Source organism: Ambystoma mexicanum, chromosome 3p (assembly GCF_040938575.1).
Source record: "Ambystoma mexicanum isolate Mex_15411 chromosome 3p, UKY_AmexF1_1, whole genome shotgun sequence".
Classification (NCBI taxonomy): domain Eukaryota; kingdom Metazoa; phylum Chordata; class Amphibia; order Caudata; family Ambystomatidae; genus Ambystoma; species Ambystoma mexicanum.
In genome coordinates, this window is record NC_090925.1 from 24,022,491 (window position 1) to 24,038,519 (window position 16,029).

The 16,029-nt window shown below is 48.5% G+C and overlaps 1 protein-coding gene across 4 annotated transcripts in view; it reads left to right on the plus strand.

Annotated features, from left to right (window-relative positions):
• Positions 1-16,029, plus strand: part of LOC138579460 (glyceraldehyde-3-phosphate dehydrogenase-like) — a 1,247,463-nt gene that overhangs the window by 698,404 nt on the left and 533,030 nt on the right. The gene's annotated exons all lie outside the window — the stretch shown is intronic.

The following is a 16,029-nucleotide window of genomic DNA, read 5'->3' on the forward strand; positions in this document are numbered from 1 at the left end:
GTCGTTCATAAAGGACCATCTACTTCCACCTCAGTCTGTTTTTTATTTTACATGTTTTTTTATTGGCATTTTGCATATTTAAACTAGAAAACAATACCCCTAGCACCCTCCCTCTTTTCCCCCAAACCCCCCTATCCCAGAGCTGCTCCACCTTAACATACAAAATATACAAACAGGTGTTCAGTTTTTATCGTTGGTTTGAAAACCGTTAAGCAACTTCCAAAATTCGAATGTTCTGCTGGCACATTTGAATCCGATAATCATTCCTCAAATATTGCAACAATACTACCCAATCTGTTCTGAATTGTTGGTTGTCCCCTTGAATAGTATGGGTAACCCATTCCATAGCCAAAATATGCTACATTTCATGTAGCCATTCATAGTGGGTAGGAATGGTCTCCTGCTTCCAGTTCTGGGCTATCACCAGTAAGGCTGCCAAAATCAAAACCATGCATGTCTTGAAACGCGCCTTTCCTTTTGGTGCCATATCCTTTGTCCAAAGGCCCAGAAGCCATTCAGCAACCCCCATCAGTGTCTGTCCCTACCACCACCTGCGTTGTCGAGCATACTTGACCCCAAAATGCTTTCAAGGCCAAACAAGACCACCATATATGGTGGCAATCCCCCTTGCCCTTTCATCTCCGCCAGCAATCCTGGGTTGTCTCTGGATACATGGATCTAAGCCTCACCGGAGTATAGTGCCATTGAGTGAGGGTTTTATACCACATCTCCCTAAGTTGGATGGATCGAGTAAGCTTCAGGATGTTACCCCATAAAACCTCCCACTCCTCTAATATATGTTGATACAGGGTACGTTTCCACTTGTCCATGTAAGCCAACCTCTCCTGTGGACGTCCTTCAGCTATCAATGCATAACATGCAGAAATTAGATGTAAATGTCCTACTTTGAGCTGTTATATATTTTTCAAATGCCGTAAGTTGTCTACCTGCAGCTGATTTATTAAGGGGATTTACAACCCAATGCCGCAATTGATAATAGCTAAGCCTGTCCCCTTCCGTAAGACCGAAAAGACTGTTTATTCGAAGGGATTGTGTCCTCCGACGTATTCCTTATATTAGATATCTCTTTCCAGCTTTGCTGGCCTCGGAAATTTTTTCTCTCTAGAGGGCGCAGCGCGTCGACGTCCGCCGAGTCGATGTCCCTCGACAGCCGCCGTATCGACGTCGACATCATCCTGCCTATAAAGGCCGCGCGCAGCGTCCGTTGCTCAGTTCCGTTTTCCACGCTTACTCAGTGCCTCGGAATATCGTTGCTCAGTTTCAAAGAATATTATTCCATTTTCCTCGAGATATTCGAGCCATACTCGATGGCTTCCTCGTCTGAACCGACGACCCCTCTGTCCGGTTTTAAAAAATGCCGAGACTGTGGAAAAAAGATGTCGCTGACGGACCCTCACAGGGTCTGTCTGTGGTGTTTGGGAGCTGAACACCATTGTTCGGAGTGCAAGGACTGTATGTCCATGACAGCTAAGGCCCTGAAGGAGCGTAGGGGGAAGCTGGAAAAAGGTAAGACTTCTAAAGCTTCTTCTTCCTCGACGAAGTCGAGACATTCGTCTCCTCGTCACCATTCGCGCTCCAGGTCTCAAAGTGGGTCCCATCACTCCTCGAGATCGCAGCACTCGAAAAGGAGACGCTGAAGATCCCCTTCTTCGTCCTCCTCTTCCTCTGTTTCACCTAAGAGAATCCCTTGCCCCACGAAACATAGTTCCCGGCCTGAATGGGAGGAATTCCGAAAAAATATGATGATCGTCTTCGAGAAAGCGGCCTCGACCTCCTCGAAGACTGCCGAGAGCGATGCTCTGGTCGAAAGACCCGAAGGTCCAAAACGCCGCGAGTCGCAGCACCCGGCCAAGGAAGCTTCTCGAGCGCGTCACAAACCCTCGAGTAAAGCAAAGACCTCGAATCCTTCTTCGAAGGTTCCGTCGACGCCGTCGACGAAGGTTCCGTCGACGCCGAGGTCGGTGTTGTCGACGCCGTTGTCGAAGGTACCTTCGACACACGGGTCTGTCGAGTCGACGCCATCCTCAACACCAGCGTCGACGCCAAGGAAAGTCACGGTTGCAGCGCACCCAGTGGCTATTCCCAGGTCTTCGATGACAATGTCGTCCAGATTGTCGATATCCTCAAGCAGAATTCCGATTCTATCGAGGACCTCGAGGCCTCCACCTTTGTTTTCGACGCCACGTTCGAAGCCTTCGACGTCGGCGTCGATGACGATTACGACAAGTTTGGCAACCTCTGCCTTGGCGATGGGTTTCTCACCCTTTGTGAGTTCAGACCAATTGAGAACAATGTCCTCAATTATGGAAGAGGGAGAACTGTCTGACCAAGAAGAGACATTTGAGTTGCAGGGATCTGCAACCCCAGTTCAAGAGGAGTTATCCTCAGAGGAACGCAGATTAAAGGAACTCCATGATTCCTTACATGAGGCAAGTGGTTTAGACTCTTCCCCAGAGGTGGAGTTCGCTAGGCCAGACCCGGGGGAGCATGCTGAAACCCCTTATAGAGCCTTAATGGCCAGGATTACAGAATTTATGGGGTGGTCAACACCTTTACAGGCTTTCCAACAGGATGACCTCACGGATATTCTTGATAAAGGTCCACAGGAGGATCCTGTAGTACCTTTTCATAAAGCTCTTCAAAGAAAAATAATGACGAACTGGGAAACCCCAGATGTCGTCCCGGCGGTAAATAAAAAACTGTCTACTAAATACAGGGTATCTTCTGCAGACCCTGAGTTTTTGTCCAAACACCCATCTCCAGAAAGTCTGGTGGTACAGGCAGCATCTTCTACTGACATCAAGACTGCTTACCCTACCGTCCCACAGGACAGGGACGATAAAAAATACGATGCTATGGCTAAGAAAGTCTTTTCGGCATGTAGCATGGCGTTAAAATCTATTAATGCTACTTGCACCCTTGCTAGATTTAGCCATACACTTTGGGAGTGTGCTTCTACAGCGGCTGACTGCATCCCGGAGGGAGAAGAAAGAGAGGCGTTCCTAAATATCATAAAGGACGGTAAAGACGCTATGTGCGAATCCCTCCAGACGGGCATTGTTTCGGCTGACAGTATCAGCAGAGAAATGGCGGCAAGTACAACAACCAGGAGATTTGCTTGGTTGAGAAAGTCTGGTTTTGCCCCAGATGTGCAAGCCAGGCTCTTGAACATGCCATTTGATGGCTCTTCTTTGTTTGGGAAAAAGGCGGATGACAGTTTAGAAAAACTGCAAACATCAAAGGCAGCAGCAAAATCCCTAGGCGCTGCAATCCGTCAGACACATTTTCGTCCCACAGGAATCTCTGCGAGAGGCAAGTCCTTTCGCTTCTACTCCGCATTCGGAAGAGGTAGAGGACGACCGGCTCAAAGGGGACAAAGAAGAACTACCCGAGGTGGACGGGGTAGATATTCAAAAGCCGCAGCAACAGCAGGTGCCTCTTTACCATCGGCATCTGCATCAGCCGCCCCAAAACCACTCTGAGGACTTCCCTCACAAGACACCTGTAGGAGGCAGGTTAACTCAACATCTGGCGGAATGGCAGGCTATCACGTCAGATGCTTGGGCATTGGAGACAGTTGCACAAGGTTACTGCCTGCCTCTCCTACGCATACCTCAGAGTCATCCACCGGGGATCAGCTCTCAAAAAGCTCCAGATCCGCTCCTCTTGCAGGAAATGTTAGACCTGCTAGAGAAAGGTGCCATAGAACCGGTACCTGTAGCGGAGAGGAACAAGGGCTGGTATTCACCTTACTTTCTCATACCAAAGAAAGACGGAGGACTGAGACCCATCTTGGACTTGCGAGAATTGAACAAATTCCTCAGGAAAGACAAATTCAAGATGGCAACTCTCTCTCAGATCCTTCAGGCCCTTCAGTTCCAGGACTGGTTGGTATCTCTGGACCTTCAGGACGCTTATTTCCATGTGCCAATCCATCTCAAACACAGGAAATACCTGAGGTTCGCATTTGGCAACTCTCATTATCAATTTTGAGTGCTGCCATTTGGGCTGACCTCCGCCCGAGGGTCTTCACCAAGTTAATGTCGGTAGTGGCTGCAAGTCTAAGGAGGGAAGGGATTCACGTCTACCCCTACCTGGACGATTGGTTGATCAGAGCTGTATCTTCGGAACAAGCTCAGATCCAGCTAGATCGTTTGCCACTGCCTTCACAGGCTGGGCTTCTCCCTCAATTTAAAGAAGTCACAAATGATACCATTGCAGAGACTCCAGTTCATCGGAGCGATCCTGGACACTTCCCTGGGAAAAGCCTCGCCACCAGAGGTGAGGGCTCAAGATATTCTACAGATGGTCACCAAGTTTCAAAATGCCCAACGTCTCCCAGCCTTCGACTTTTTGAGGTTGCTAGGCCTCATGGCATCCTGCATTTTCCTAGTGCCAGAGGCTCGCCTGAGAATGAGATCTCTCCAGTGGGCACTGAGAACTCAGTGGTCACAATTCTCAGGGAGAATGGCAGATCTTCTTCAGGTTCCCGACAGGGTGGCTCGAGACCTTCAGTGGTGGGCCTGTCAGGAGAACATTCTGAAAGGATAGCAGTTTTGGCAACCTTGGCCGGAGATAACAGTAGTCACGGATGACTCACTCACGGGGTGGGGAGCCCACGCCAACGACTTGACCATCAACGGTCGTTGGTCTCCATCGGAGTCCAGACTACATATCAACCTGTTAGAGCTGAGGGCCATCAGACTTGCGCTGAAGGCTTTTCTGCCATCTGTACAAGGAAATAATGTCCTGATAATGACGGACAACACAGTGGCCATGCATTACCTCAACAAAAGAGGAGGTGTAGGATCACTACCTATGTGCAGAGAGGCGATGCAGCTCTGGTTTTGGGCAATCCAAGAAGGAATCTCTCTATCGGCTGTCCACCTAGCCGGAGAGAAGCACTTGACAGCGGACGCTCTGAGGGGGCAGAGCACAGTCTCCCACGAGTGGGAGCTAGCTCAGGAAGTCCTTCAAGAGATCTTCACCCTTTGGGGAACCCCTCAGGTGGATCTGTTCACAACAAGCAACAACAAGTAGTGCAATCTGTTCTGTTCAAGGGAATTTCCCCCGAGAGGAGCTCTAGGAGATGTGTTCGTAGTGGACTGGGAGTTTCCACTCCTTTACGCGTTCCCTCCAGTCCCTGTTATTCCTCAAATGATCAGGAGGTTGAGAAGATTCCGGAAGACCATGATCCTAATGTGGTACCCGGACCTTCTAGACATGTCCATCTGTCCTCCAATCCGTCTTCCACTCAAAGAGAATCTTCTCTCGCAGAAGGAAGGTCAGGTTCTCCATCCAGACACCAGAACCCTCAAACTTCACGCTTGGCTTCTGAAAGGTTGTGGTACAAGGATTGGGATCTCCCTGATGACATCATGGAGGTGTTGCTTTCGGCCAGAAGACCTGCAACAAAGTCTTTATACCGCTGCCGTTGGAACAAATTTTGCAGCTGGTGTAGGGAAGAGAATATCAACCCTTTTTCATGTGGTACACCAACGGTGTTATCGTTTCTACTCTACTTGGCAAACTCAGGCCTTCAAGTGGGCAGTGTAAAAGGCTATCTCGCAGCGCTTTCTATCTTCAAGCGCACTGCGGAGGAACCATCGTATTTCAAACTTCCTCTAGTGATACAATTTCTCAAGGGACTAACTAATGTTTACCCTCCAAAACCATTCCAGGTTCCCTTATGGGACTTAAATTTAGTCTTAAACTTCTTAATGGGCACTCCATTCGAACCACTTCACTCTTGCGCGCTGAGATTTCTCACGCTTAAAACTGTCCTATTGGTAGCACTAACATCTGCTAGGAGGGTGAGCGAGCTACAAGCTCTCTCCTGTAAACCCCCACATACAATCTTCCACAAGGACAAAGTTGTCCTACAGGTGAAGCCTAATTTCCTCCCAAAGGTGGTTTCTGAATTTCATATTACTCAGAAAATTACCTTACCTTCGTTCTACCCTCCTCCTCCCCATCCGGGGAAAGAGGAAGAAAGGCTACATAGGCTGGACCCTAGGCGAGCTCTCAGCTTTTACATCAGCAGAATCGCTAGGATCAGGCAAGCAGACCAACTGTTTGTAGGATACTCAGGTCACAAGTTGGGACTACCCATAACAAAACAAACCATCTCCAGGTGGATTATTTTGGCCATCCTGGAATGTTATAAACTAGCAGGGAAAGAGCCACCCCAAAATCTCAGGGCTCATTCAACCAGGGGTATCGCAGCCTCTTCGGCCCTCCAAAGAGGAGTACAGGTCCGGGACATATATGCGGCTGCCACATGGTCGTCCGCACATAAATTCTCAAAATGAGACCAGATTTGGCAAGGCCGTATTACATTCGGTCCATCCCTAAAGGGATACATAACACTATCACTCCCACCTCCAATTACATGCCACTGCTATGGGAGTCTATCAAAGATAAGGAATACGTCGGAGGACACAATCCCTTTCAAGAACAAGTTACTTCTTACCTTGTAACGTTCTTTCGACGGGATGTTCCTCCGACGTATTCCTTATCGCCCCTCCCATCCATCCCCGCAGTGATACTTCCCTTGTGGTTGCAGCTCACGCTCCTTCAAGGTCAATAACCAATTCAAGCATGACTTTTCTTATGCTACAAAACGGAACTGAACAACGGACGCAGCGCGTGGCTATTTATGGGCATGGTGACGTCGGCGCCGATACGGTGGCCGTCGAGGGACATCGACTCGGCGGACGGCGACGCGCAGCGCCCTCTACAGAAAAAAATTTCCAAGGCCAGCAAGCTGGAAACGTATTATCAAAGATAAGGAATACGTCGGAGGAACATCCAGTCGAAAGAACGTTACAAGGTAAGAAGTAACTTTTCGAAGGGATTGTGTCCTCCGACGTATTCCTTATCTTAGATAGAAATCCTTCAGCTTTGCTGGCCTCGGAAAATTTTTTCGCCAGAGGGCGCTGCGCGTCGATGATCGCCGAGTCGATGACCCTCGACGGCCTCCGTGCCGACGTCGACGTCATCCTGCCTATAAAGGCCGCGCGCAGCGTCCGTTGCTCAGTTCCGTTTTTCCGCGCTTCGTTGTGCCTCGGAACACCGTTGCTCAGTTCTCGTACAAGATAACGTATATAATAACTACTATTTACCTCGATATCGATGGCATCCTCCTCCGACCCGACGACCCCTCGGTCCGGTTTCAAAAAGTGCCGAGACTGCGGGAAGAAAATGTCGTTGACGGACCCTCACAGGGTCTGTTTGTGGTGTCTGGGAATCACGCACCAGAGTTCGGAGTGTGAGGAATGCCTTTCCATGACGGCGAAAGCCTTGAAGGAGCGTAGGGGGAAGCTCGAGAGAGGTAGGTCAACTTTAACTTCCTCGAAAGCTTCTTCGGTAGAGTCGAGACGTTCGTCTCCTCACCATAAAAAACACTCTCGATCTAGATCACGAAGTGGCTCCCACCACTCGTCGACATCGAGACACTCGAAGAAGAGACGTAGGAGATCCCCTTCGTCATCTTCGTCGAGTTCTCCTGAGAGAGTTCATTGCCCCACAAAACGCAGCTCGCAAGCTGAGTGGGAGGAATTCAGGGAAAAGATGCTAAGCGTCTTCGAGAAAGCGGCCTCGTCCCCCTCGAAGACAGCTGAGGGTGATACCCCGGGTAAAAAACCCAAAAAATCTAAACGCCGCGAGTCGCAGTACCCGGCGGAAAAGTCAACCCGAAAGCGCCTCGAGCCATCGGGAGATAAAGCATCATCGACGCCATCGTCGAAAACTCCTTCGAAACAGAGGTCGGCGCCATCGACGCCGTTGTCGAAGGATTCATCGGCGCATCAGTCGATCGAGTCGACGCCGACGTCGACGCCGATATCGACGCCGGTGAAGGAAAGAACCACGGCTACTCCACAGCCAACGGTTAGACAAAAGACCTCCGACTCGACGCCGAGAACGTCGACGTCGTTCTCGAGCAGGACTCCGATCCTTTCGAGTTCTTCGAGGCCTAGTACACATTTCTCGACGCTTTTCACGGCGCCTTCGAGTACTTTCACGTCGGTGTCGACGACATCGACGTTTTCAAGGCCTGTGATGATGGCTCCTTCTGCATTGGAAATGGGGTTTATACCATTCCAAAAACCAATGTATCCCCCTTTAACCTCGATTTTTGAGGAAAGGGAGGATTCAGACCAAGATATTGATTTACAGAGGACCACATCACCAGAGCCAGAGACTTTCGCCTCTGAGGAAGGAAGATTAAAAAATCTTCAGGATGCACTTCAGGAAGCTAGTGGCTTGGACACTTCTCCTGAAGCAGAATTTATCAAACCAGACCCAGGAGAACATGCGGAGACTCCATATAGAGCTCTGATGTCTAGAATCATAGAATTTATGGGTTGGTCTGCACCTTCTCCTGCCTTTCAGCAGGATGACCTCACTGACATACTGGACAAGGGCCCACAGGAGGATCCTGTGGTTCCATTTCACTCTGCTCTACAGAGAAGGATTTTGACAAACTGGGAAACGCCAGAAATTATCCCGGCAGTAAATAAAAAACTGTCAACAAAATACAGGGTGGCTAGTTCTGACCCTGAATATTTGTCAAAACACCCTACTCCTGAGAGCTTGGTTGTACAGGCTGCAACCTCATCAGGCAGCACATCTGCATACCCCACTGCTCCGCAGGATAGGGATGACAAAAAGTATGATGCCATGGCTAAGAAGGTTTTTTCTGCCTGTAGCATGGCGTTAAAGTCTATTAACGCGACCTGTACGCTCGCTAGATTCAGCCACACCCTTTGGGAGTGCGCTTCATCAGCGGCTGACTGCCTCCAAGAAGGAGAGGAAAGGGACGCATTTTTAAACATCATCAGGGATGGTAAAGATGCGATGTGCGAGACCCTACAAACTGGCCTAGATTCTGCTGACAGTATCAGCAGGGCCATGGCGGCAAGTACCACAATCCGCAGGCATGCGTGGTTGAGGAAGTCTGGTTTTGCCTCTGACGTGCAGACCAGGCTTTTGAATATGCCCTTTGACGGTTCTACCCTCTTTGGAAAGAAGGCGGATGACAGTTTGGAGAAACTGCAAACGTCCAAGGCAGCAGCCAAGTCATTGGGAGCTGCTATCCGTCAGAATACCTTTCGTCCTTCGGGATCATCGTGGAGAGGACGGTCCTTTCGTTACTATTCCTCATATGGAAGGGGCAGGGGACGACCGGCTCAAAGAGGCCAAGGAAGATTTACCCGTGGTGGACGGGGTAGGGGAAAGAAAGCCGCACCCGCAGGAGCAGGAGCCACTTTACCTTCGGCAACTGCATCAGCCGCTTCAAAACCACTCTGAGGTCTCCCCTCACAGAACACCAGTAGGGGGCAGGTTAACTCACCATCTGACGGAATGGCAGGCTATTACGTCAGATGCTTGGGCTCTGGAGACAGTGGCCCAAGGTTACTGCCTGCCCTTCCTACATATCCCTCAGAGTCATCCACCGGGGAACAACCCTTTGAAGCTTCCAGATCCGCTCCTCTTGCAGGAGGTTTTAGACCTGCTAGAGAAAGGTGCCATAGAACTGGTACCTGTAGCGGAAAGGAACAAGGGTTGGTACTCCCCCTACTTCATAATACCGAAGAAGGACGGAGGACTGAGACCCATCTTAGACTTACGGGAATTGAACAAATTCCTCCGAAAGGACAAGTTCAAGATGGTGACTCTCTCTCAGATCCTTCAGGCCCTCCAGCTTCAGGACTGGTTGGTATCTCTAGACCTCCAGGACGCTTATTTCCATGTGCCGATCCATCCCAGGCACAGGAGATACCTGAGGTTCGCAATTGGCAGCTCTCATTATCAATTTCGAGTTCTGCCATTTGGGCTAACCTCCGCCCCGAGGGTCTTTACCAAGCTAATGTCGGTTGTGGCTGCAAGTCTAAGGAGGGAAGGGATTCATGTCTACCCTTACCTAGACGATTGGTTGATCAGAGCTGTATCTTCGGAACAGGCTCAGAGACAACTAGATTATGTTTGCCACTTCCTTCACAAGCTGGGCTTCTCCCTCAATTTAAAGAAGTCACAGATGATACCATCACAGAGACTCCAATTCATTGGAGCAGTCCTGGACACTTCCCTGGGAAAAGCCTTGCCACCAGAGGTGAGGGCTCGAGATATTCTGCAGATGGTCATCAGATTTCAGAATGCCCAATATCTCCCAGCCTACGACTTTCTGAGGTTGCTAGGCCTCATGGCATCCTGCATATTCCTCGTGCCGGAGGCTCGCCTGAGAATGAGATCCCTCCAGTGGGCACTGAGAACTCAGTGGTCACAGTTCTCAGGAAGGATGACAGATCTCCTTCGGATCCCGGTCAAAGTAGCCCGAGACCTTCAGTGGTGGGCCTGTCGGGAGAACATCCTGAAAGGAGAAATGTTTTGGCAACCATGGCCGGAGATAACAGTAGTCACGGATGCCTCACTCACGGGGTGGGGAGCTCACGCCAACGACTTGACCATCAGCGGTCGTTGGTCTCCATCGGAGTCCAGACTACATATCAACCTGTTGGAGCTGAGAGCCATCAGACTAGCGCTGAAGGCTTTTCTGCCGTCTGTACGGGGAAGAAACGTCCTAATAATGACGGACAATACAGTGGCCATGCACTACCTCAACAAAAGAGGAGGCGTAGGCTCACTACCACTGTGCAGAGAGGCGATGCAGCTCTGGTTTTGGGCAATTCAGGAAGGAATCTCTCTATCGGCAATTCACCTAGCCAGAGAGAAGAACTTGACAGCGGACGCTCTGAGCAGGCAGAGCACAGTCTCTCACGAGTGGGAGATAGCTCAGGAAGTCCTTCAAGAGATCTTCGCCCTTTGGGGAACCCCTCAAGTGGATCTGTTCGCCACCAGTATCAACAGGAAGTGCGACAGATTTTGCTCAAGGGAATTTCCCCCGAGAGGAGCTCTAGGAGATGCGTTCGTAGTGGACTGGGAGTTCCCACTTCTGTACGCGTTCCCTCCGGTCCCTGTCATTCCTCAAATGATCAGGAGGTTGAGAAGGTTTCGGAAGACCATGATCCTAATTGCCCCGGATTGGGCCAGGAGAACGTGGTACCCGGACCTTCTAGACATGTCCATCTGCCCTCCAATTCGACTGCCATACAGAGAGGATCTTCTCTCGCAGAAGGAAGGTCAGGTTCTCCATCCAGCCATCAAGACCCTCAACCTTCACGCTTGGTGTCTGAAAGGTTGAGGTACAAGGATTGGGACCTTCCGGATGATGTTATGGAGGTGTTGCTTTCGGCCAGAAGGCCGGCAACTAAAACTCTATACCGCTGCCGTTGGAACAAATTTTGCAGCTGGTGCAGAGAAAAGAATATTGAACCCTTTTCTTGTGGTACACCTATGGTGTTGTCATTCTTACTTTACCTGGCTAATTCAGGCCTACAGGTTGGCACAATTAAGGGCTATCTCGCAGCGCTATCAATCTTTAAGCGCACTGCAGAGGAGCCTTCATACTTCAAAATTCCATTGGTAATACAATACCTAAAAGGATTAACTAATGTTTATCCCCCGAAACCTTTTCAAGTTCCCTTATGGGATTTAAACCTAATTTTAAACTTCCTAAAGGGTGCCCCTTTTGAACCACTACACTCTTGTTCATTGAAGCTTCTCACCCTCAAAACTGTTTTGCTAATAGCATTGACATCTGCTAGAAGGGTTAGCGAGTTGCAAGCCTTATCGTGTAAACCTCCACATACAATCTTTTACAAGGACAAAGTTGTTCTTCAGGTGAAGCCTAACTTCCTCCCGAAGGTAGTCTCGGAGTTTCACATCACTCAGAAGATTATATTACCTTCTTTCTACCCTCCTCCTCATCCGGGGAAGGAGGAAGAGAGACTGCACAGGCTGGACCCTAAGCGAGCCTTGAGCTTCTATATCAGCAGATTGGCTAAGATCAGACAAGCAGACCAACTCTTTGTAGGTTATGCAGGACATAAGTTGGGCCTTCCAATAACAAAACAAACCATCTCCAGATGGATTATTTTAGCCATTCTGGAGTGCTACAAATTGGCAGGAAAGGAGCCTCCTCAAAATCTAAGGGCTCATTCTACCAGGGGTATCGCAACATCCTCAGCCCTTCAAAGAGGGGTGCCAATTCGAGATATATGTGCGGCTGCCACATGGTCGTCCGCACATACATTTACCAAATTCTATAGCCTGGATTCCTCCTCTAGTCAAGAAACTAGATTCGGCAAGGCTGTGTTACACTCTGTCCATTCTGGAAGGGTAACATAACTTTTATTACTCCCGCCTCCAGTCACAATACCACTGCTATGGGAGTCTATCTAAGATAAGGAATACGTCGGAGGACACAATCCCTTCGAAGAACTAGTTACTCTTACCTTGTAACGTTCTTTCGATGGGATGTTCCTCCGACGTATTCCTTATCGACCCTCCCATCCATCCCCGCAGTATGACTTCCTGTGGGTTTGCAGCCTATGCTCCTTCAAGGTGATTAGTCTAATCCAAAAACATTACTGGGGACTACAAAACGGAACTGAGCAACGGACGCTGCGCGCGGCCTTTATAGGCAGGATGACGTCGACGTCGGCACGGAGGCCGTCGAGGGTCATCGACTCGGCGATCATCGACGCGCAGCGCCCTCTGGCGAAAAAATTTTCCGAGGCCAGCAAAGCTGAAGGATTTCTATCTAAGATAAGGAATACGTCGGAGGAACATCCCATCGAAAGAACGTTACAAGGTAAGAGTAACTAGTTCGTTCATCTTATTAAATTCTACTCCCTCATACAAATTACTTAAACTGCTTTGGGAGTGTATCAAAAATAAGGAATACGTGGGAGGACACAAAACATTCAAAGAACAATTTACTTACCCCTGGTAGCGTACTTTCGACTAGATGTTCCTCCCACGTATTCCTTATCGCCCCTCCCAACCTACCCCACAGTAGAATTCCCTTGTGGTTCCAGTCTATGCTCTATTAGGGGGAGTAGCTGTCGGACACAAGATAAATGCTTCACTTGTAAAAACTGAACTGAGGCCACTGGGCGCTGCGTGTACTAAATATACCTGCGGTGAAAACGACTTCGAGACAGAGGCCTCCGAGGGACATCGAGTCGACAGGCATCGACGCACAGCGCCCCTGCTTCCGAAGCAGCAAAGCTGGGATATTGGAAATATCAAAGATAAGGAATACGTGGGAGGAACATCCAGTCGAAAGAACGTTACCAGGGGTAAATAAATTGTTCTCCTTGCACGTTTTCACTCTAATCAGCCTGTCCTTTCAAGAGAATTGCAAACCAAATGGGAAATTCCATCGATATCAAACCTTTTCATGATGAAGAATTCTGGTGACTGGCCCCATCAGCCTCCGTTTTAGTAAAGTTGAATATGCCAAGTCCTGGAAGAGCTGTACTTCCGAGCCATTGATGGTCAAAGACGTGCCTGCTCGTGCTGCCCTCAGAATTTCTTCCTTCTGCCCATAAGACGTGAAGGCTACCAAAACGTCCCTTGGTCGGGCCCCTGGCTCTTTTCTTATCAGTCTCGCTCTGAAAAAGCCTATCTAAATGAATCTTGTCCAAGGAGATCTCCAGGAGCAATTCAGCGCAGTTTGCTTTGATTGCTTGATCTTTGTAGGCTATTTCTTCCGGAACATTCTGAAATCTAACGTTCTAGCGCCTTGACCTGTTCTTGAGATCTTCACACTGGAGCTCTAAATTGTGAGATATTTGTGCCAATCGTTTTATTGCTTCATCTGTTTTCTGAGAATCCTCGGCCAGCTCCTGCAAGCCTCACTCCTTTGTATCTACTCGTCCCCTAACTTTGAGATTTCACCTTTTATTTCCTGTACAGCAGTTTTTACATCCGTTTTTTAGAGAGGAAATCTGCTCCTGAACAGATTGCTGAAGAGATTCCTTGAGGCGCTGCTGATGATCTGCTAATCATTGCATCAATTCTTCTTTGGTAATCGCCATCTTATCGCAATGTTCAGGAATGTCCTCATCGGGCAATAGCGGTTGTGGAGAATGAGCTGCACCTGGAGTTCCCTGTGTCTCTGTCCGCTAACACCTTGTGATTGTACCCTCAGTTCCCGAGCGTTCGATATTGGATGTGCTGGGGTATCCTTATTCCGTCTTCTTCCTTTGACTTTCAACATGTGCCTCTCTTAGACTTATCCCCTTGAGGACCTCACACAAACCGTCCAATATGGACCGTGTACCGAGGTGTACCGATCCTGCTCTCCAAAGCCTAGGGTGGAATCGTTGCTCAGACCAGTAGTTTACAGACAGTGCTGCACACAGATGGCCCCAGCTCAAAACCACCTGCGATCCGTGCACCCTAATGTGAGGGTCCCACCCTCCGACTTCACAGGGTGGGATCCACCCGTTCACCATTGGCTTGTTGCTCACAATCGGATCCAGTTCACGACGTATCTACATTGAAGGTGCCAGCAACTCTATGTTAAAGAATGTCCTTGCATTGAGCTAGCAGGAAACTCGCATAGCCAAAGCCAACGCTCTAGTACTAACTTACCCCTTTCACAGATTTACCAGCCGGGCGAATCACCACTCTATATAGCAATGTCACTTGGCATTTGAGCCTTAAACTGCTACATTAGATCCTAACTCAACCAAGAACTTAAACTAAACTCCCCTTCTATTTCTCCAGAATGAATGTCTGAAATGCCCATATTTCCTAAGGCCCTTGAAAATGTGAAGAACATAATGTGGAAACCTGACAATACCCCCTCCGTAAAGCCCTGTCCCAGGGCCTGGTTTACAAGGTTGTAACAGATGAAACTTCCTAGTTAATCTAGGGGCATGAACATCCTCACTTCCAACCCAAGATCTCTCCTCAGGACCATACCCCTTCCAGTCCACTAAATATTCTAAATTACCTCGAAGAATCCGAGAATCTAAAATAGCCTGAACCTCATATTCACTGTCATCAGAAAATACTGGACCAGGAACCCCAAGTAATCTAGTGTCACTTCTACACGGCTTTAACAAATTGACATGAAAAGTAGGGTGTACCTTCATTCCAGATGGCATCTTCAGTCTTACAGAAACTGGAGAATATACCTGTTCAATTTCAAACGGTCCAATAAAACGGGGACTAAATTTGTTCTTCCCTTTTAGAGCTAAATTCTTAGTGGATAACCATACCTTATCCCCTACCTGAAATTTAGGAGCTTCTCTGCGTTTTCTATCAGCAAATTTCTTGTAACTCAATTTACTTATTTTCAAAGCTCGAATTGCCTTCTCCAAATTTTGTCCCATAGTTCTTAATCTGCACTCCACATCCGGTACCTCTACCTCCTCAAGATTAACTCCCCTTAGAAAACGTGGATGAAATCCCTGATTTACAAAAAATGGTGACATTGAAGTTGAATGCTTTACAGTATTGTTATAACAAAATTCTGCCAACCACAATAACTCCACCCAACCTTGATCTGAGCCCACATAACAAGGAATGTACTTTTCTAACTCCTGGTTCACTCTTTCCGTTTGGCCATTACCCTCAGGATGATAACTAGTACTCAAATGAATATCAATTCCTAATTCCTTACAAAAAGCTTTCCAAAACTTTGAGACAAATTGTGCTCCCCGATCAGAAATCACTTGACTGGGCAAACCATGAAGTTTAACAGCATTCTGCAAAAAAGCCTGTGCTAAAGATGTAGCCTTAGCAGCCCCCTTAATAGGAATGAAATGTCCTGCCTTGGAGAAAACATCTACCACCACTAAAATGGTCGAACAACCCTTGTCAGATGGTAATTCCACAATGTAATCCATAGATACTGTATTTGATGATCAGATTTTGCACGAATACAGATCTCACAAGTTCTAACGTAGTTTTCGGTGTCTTCACGCATCTTCTCCCACCAGAATTCCCTCCGAAGCAATTCCAATGTCTTCTTAACTACCGGATGTCCAGCCATCGGTGAATCATGACAATTCAACGCCTCATCCCGTAACTCCTCAGAAGGAAGATACAATCTTGCATCCACATAAGGCAAACCTTCCTTAACACTTT